Below are 6,000 nucleotides of genomic sequence, written 5' to 3'. Positions count from 1 at the left end.
ATAGTCCATGGAGAGCTTTGGCTAAAGGTTTATGTGGATATGCCCCTTGATGCAAGAAAGAAATAATATTGCCTCATCTTCAAGCTAGAAGACTCTTCGTTTTACATTTGTGAGAAATCACTTTTGAGTCCATAGGAAAGCCAATACTATTAAAAGGGGCGAGGTAGTAAAATGAACTGATTGCTCAAGTGCTCTAAGTTAGCCACCAAAATACTCAGTCATTTTTCCCAAATAACCATTCTGCCAAATTCCACATACACAAATTTGGTGTCACCAACTTTCATACTTCGGACCCATCGAGTTTGACCTCAGACAGAAACCCTAGCCACTGCCACCAAATCGGTGCAATTGAATCCATATCGGTTCTGTCGAGTTTCCGTGACCAACTTTCGGGTGCCTCGATACACAAAATCAAAATTTCCAAGTTTGAGTATCAGTGCCACCGAGTTTGGCCATCTGACCGTTAGCCACCTTTTTGGTGCCACCGAGTTTCATGTATCGGTCTCATCGAGATGCAAATGTTCACACCTTTGTGCTAATCGGTTCCACCGAGTTCTCAACTTTGGTGTCACCGAGTTTGCCACTTTGTGTGTAATAGTTGGATTTTTGTTGCTGCCTATATATACCCCTTCACCCACCTATCATTCGTGGGAGAAGCACTCAGATCAGACACTTCATATCCAGATCCATTTTCTGAGAGAGAACCACCTACTCATGTGTTGAGACCAAGATATTCCAGTCAAATCATTTGAATCTTGATCTCTAGCCTCCCCAAACCGCTTTCCACCCAATCAACCTCTCCTACCTATGCATATTATGTGAGAGAGGGATTTTGTCTTGAGGAGACTATCTTTAGAAGCATAAGATGAAGGAGTTCATTGATCTACCACATCTATTACCTTTTCGAGGGTGGTGCCTCCTAGATTGGATAGGTGTCGGTTGGGAGCCTCCTACTTCAAGTTGTGTAGTTGAACCAAGATGTTTGTAAGGGAAAGGAGATCGCCTACTTCGTGAAGATCTACCGTGAGTAAGGCTAGTCCTCCGTGGACGAAAGCCGTGGTGGAATAGACAAGGCAGCTTCTTTGTCGACCCTCCGTGGGTGGAGCCCTCAGTGAACTCTCGCATCCGTTACCCTCCGTGGCTTGAAGTTTCCACTAACATAGATGTATGAAAGTGCGTTATATCGACTAGAGGGGGGTGAATAGGAGATTTTTAGAATTTCATCACTGAGGAAATTTCTTTTTAGGAAATTTCTCAGTGATGATTCACTTGCAGCGGAAACAGCAAAGGATCAGGGGTGCAAAGTATCACTGCAGCAGTTTTCAAGGTGAAGAATATGAAAAGCAGTTTGCACAATATGCACGCACAGAGAAAGCAGGTGAGGATTAACTCGCCTAAGGAATTTTGGGTTGAGGAATTTCATAGAAAATCTTCAGCAAATTCTTCAAACAATGACAATGAAAATCTTCAACATACAATATGAGGAATTGAAAGAGTTGAAGAAATAGAACCCATTTCAGAGTGAAGACAATGGTTGATGACCCAGTTCCAACTGCTGTGACATTTGTACATCTGGTTTGGAGCGGCTTGGTATTGAAACCAAAAGATAAACAGTCTCGGGACACACAGTCCCTACCGTATTCTCCTTGAGCTAAGAACACACAGTCCTCGCCCAACACTCGTGGTAAGTCTTCAGGGCAGACTTCCAAACCCTCTCAAACTTGGTCAACCGGCGATCCACAATTTACTGCTGGATTGCTCTAGACCATGAAGCCTAACCGTCTGGAGGATGCACAGTCCTCACAGGTAAAAGGCTTCGGTTCCACACAGGAACAAATTCCTCAGTGATGCTCAATCACTTGGTTTTTGGTTTATGGTTTGGTGTTTGGGGTATTTCCTCACTGATGATTTACTCTCGAAGACTCTGAGGAATTTGGGTTTCTCTTATGACAAGTGTCAGTTTCTCACGGAGCAACCAACCAGCGAATGGTTGTGGGGGCGGCTATTTATAGCCTGGGAGCATCTCGACATGATTTGACATTAATGGCCTTAAATAATATGACCGTTGGTGTGGATAAGATAGGTGATGTGGCACGAATTGTGGCAACGGTCGGGACCTTCAACTATGAGAGTCCTCATGTCCCTCATATTCCTCACATGAGGCTTTTGGTAGGATTAGGCTTGGGTTGAGCATCATGAGGAAATTCATTCCAAAGTGTTACCTCGACCCCTTTTAACAGTACGGTGTTCCTATGACTCAAGAGTGAAGAAAATAAAACAGAAAGAATAAATCTTCATGCTTCAAAGTCTTCAGATTGATTTTCTTCACGACACACCGAATTCCTCATTTTCAATATATTCATGAGGAATATCAATTTCATCACAATTTCTTCGCGATTCAATTCTTCAATAGAAGACCAATTTCTTCAGCCGAAGATATACATTTTTAGGGGTCGATATTCATCGAATATTTCAAACTCCTCATTGACTTATAGATCCTGTGTACACTCATGAACACATTATATACTTAACTTATAAGTCTTCAAACCACGAAAATCACTAAGGGGCACTAGATGCACCTACAATCTCCCCCTTTTTGGTGGTTGATGACAATTAGGTTAAGTCTTCAACGGGGATACAAATATGAATTGTAAATACTCATTTGAGGAATTTGAAATCAAGATACAAAGAGACTCCCCCTGAAGATGTGCATATCTTGAGGATTTTGCTTTTCATAGCAAATGCACATTGATGATTTATATCTTGGAGATCTCCCCCTGAGTCTTGTACATCATGCATACATATGACACATAATATGAAGAATTTGAGAATGCATGATGGGAAATGGTATCTGACAAATTCCAGCATGCGTGCATTAATATTTTGAGGAATAAGCATGCGAAGAAAAACGTTCAAAAGCATTAGAGTAGCATCGGGCTTAAGTTACAACTCATTACATAAAACACTTCAGAAGAACCAAGATTTGTAACTTAATAAAGTTCATAAGCCCCAAAATATATCCCGCGTGAAGACTAACTCTCAGATTTCTCCCCCTTTGTCATCAAGTGACGAAAAGGGACAAAACTGAGGACTAACGCCCCTTGAAGACTTTCACTTCTTGGCAGTTGAGGAAGACGCGTGAGGATTCTTGGAGTAGGCTTCCTCCTTGGACCAGTGGTGGTGTCTTCTTGGTCTGTATCAGGTTCTGCAGTGCGGAATGAAGAAAAGGAACTATCCTCAAGGTCTAGAACTGGAATTGGCTTGAATTTATTCTTTGGTGGCCATGACCAGTCAAAGTCCTGTGTAAACTCCAATTCTTCAAGTTCTGCTGGAGTCTTCAAATGAGCCAGTGTTGCCCAGGTGCGACCAAAAACCTCATGAAGATAGTGATGATTAATCTTCACTGCATTCTGAGTCTCATTGAGGGTTTTCACAATGGCGCCGAATTGGTGTTTGACCCATTTGTGATTGCGATCGACCTTCTGATGAAGGCTGAGGAGTAGCTCTCTGTTATTCATCACCCTTGGGGCAATTGGACTTGTCGGCTGTGTTTCAGTATCATCCCATGAAGAATATGCATCTGGTCCATGAAACTGGCCATGAAGGGGCCGACTTCCTTCATCGATCACAGACTTGCCTTTTCCTTCAACTGGCTCGAAAGTCTTCTTGTTGACTCTGATTGGAGGCATATATCCAAGGTGATTATTGAAATCAGCATGATAGTTGATGCCTGACCCGCGTCTGATGAATCTCATGATCCACGGAGCATAAATCTTCAGGTCAAAAGGTGACATAGCATTGTCAGCCAGAGTCCTCAAGAAGAAATCGTGAAGGTATATGGGGATGACATGGATGATGTTGAAGAGGATATTCTTCATGATGCCTACAACATCTTCTTCATCATCATGGCCCTTGATTAGCGCAAGAACACTGCACAGAATCCTGTAGACTGTCCTGGGTTCATACTTCAGATCTTGGACCAGGAAAGTCGTTCTTGGTGGTTGATCCTTGGCCAAAGGCTTCATGAGGACTTCCATCAGCTTATTTGGCACCTCCCGTTCATCATACATCTTCACGACAGGAATTGACACAGGAAGTACTCGCAACAGCTCATTTGCAGGGGCCTTGAAGTGTGTGTGATGCGTCATCCAATCCAGCACCCAAGTGTTGATATCTGTTGGATCTCCAGAGATGTACAAAGTTCCATAGAATTGAAGAACGATGTCGATGTTCCAATCGCAGATATCAGTGCAAAGTGGCAACAGTCCTGCTTCATGAAGAACGTTGAGGACTAGAGTGAAGCAAGGAATTTCTGCAAGCTCAACATGAGGAATATGCCTGTGCTGAAATATTTTGTTTCTTCCACAGAGCACAGATGAATAATAGTTGAGTTGTGTCCTTGTCCAAAACTTCATGTGCCTGATGCGAGGCTTTTCATAAGGATTTTCTCCGATGAAATACATGCGTTCTTCATAGAACGCTTCCTTCTGAAACTTTGGCCTCTTGGAGAAGGGGTGATGCTGCATAGGCTGAAGATTTTGCTGCTTTCCTAGAGGAGAGATGATCATCGCAGTCTCCGGATTGACAACGACAATAGCAGTTTCTGTATTTGGCGCACAGGCATTTTCTTCAGCATGTTCCTCAGGATGAGGAATTTCGTCAGCCTGTGCCTCATGTTGAGGATTTTGCTCCGGGTGAGGATTTTCTTCAGCCTGAGCCTCAGGTTGAGGGTTTTGCTCAGGATTTGGATTTTCCTCGGGTTGTGGATCTTCTTCTTAGTTTTCCTCAGCTTGAGGCATTTGCTTGGAGGAGGAGCCAAATTCTTCAGCTGTTTTAGCTGATCGTTGAGCAGGTTCTTCAGGAGGAATGAATGTCTAAGGACTGTCATCAATTTGAATTTCCTTATCAGTGTGTTCCTCAGACTCGGCAGTCTTCATTTCCTCATCAGTCAGATGCTCCTTATCTTCTCTCTCGAAGGGAATCATGGCATAGGATGGAGCAATCTTGAGAGGCAAAACATCCAAAGGAGCATTTTGATCAAGAGATTTGAGGCACTTGGCCTTAGTTGATTCTGGTGTTTAAGAAGTTGTTCTTTTCTTAGCTTCCTTTTCTGCAGCCCTGGTTTTCTTCACGTCTGATGCAGACGGAGTCTTTTCTTCACCTTTGAGGATTTTGGTGAAGGCATTTTCACTTCAGGAGGCGGAGCCGTATCCGTCCTGGCAGTTTCCTCAGTTGAAGCATTTTCTTCAGCCGGAGCAGATTCATCAGCTGGCTTAGATGCATCAGCTGGAATTTCCTTAGAAATTTCCTCAATAGCCGGAGCATCTGCACGGCTTTCTTGAGGCATTTCCTCAGTAGGGGTTGCTTGTTCTTCCTCTACCTCAGGCTGCTATGGTTTTGGTGGAGGGGCAGCCTTTTATTTTAATCATCAACTGTGCTGGTTGCAAACTTGATGAAATTGTTCTTGAGACTTTGACGATCAGATAGCTTGGTATACTTGTCTGTCAAAGTCTTTAGTTCTGCCTGGGTTGACACAACAGCATCGGGCGTCAGGCTGAGGAGATTTTGTCTCAGAAATTTCTCCTTCTTCAGCTTTGCAACCTTTGCTTGTTTGGCTTGCGTCTCCTTCCACTTGGCCTTCCTGTCATCTTCCATTTTCTTCAACTGAGGCTTTTGCTGAGGAAATTGAACTCTTGAGGATTCTGATGACACTGGCAGATTTTCTTCAAGAAACGCTGCAAATGAGTTAAGTTGATGAGAACCTAGAGATTCATCAGCTGACATTTTTGTACTTGTGAACAGAGTATAGTTGCGAGGAATTTGGAGAGGTCATATGCGTTCTCAGATTTGAAGAAATTGAAAATTTTAAAGTTGAGGAATTGGACTAGTGGTTGAGGAATTTGTCTAAGCACTCTGATCTTGGGTTCAAGAGTTGTACAGATTCGAAAATTTGCACAATTGAGGAATCTCGTGAAGACTTTTAGTTGCTTAGTGAAATTC

The sequence above is a fragment of the Hordeum vulgare genome, chromosome 6H (assembly GCF_904849725.1).
Source record: "Hordeum vulgare subsp. vulgare chromosome 6H, MorexV3_pseudomolecules_assembly, whole genome shotgun sequence".
Taxonomy (NCBI): Eukaryota; Viridiplantae; Streptophyta; class Magnoliopsida; order Poales; family Poaceae; genus Hordeum; species Hordeum vulgare.
Note: the sequence above shows the minus strand (reverse complement) of the source record.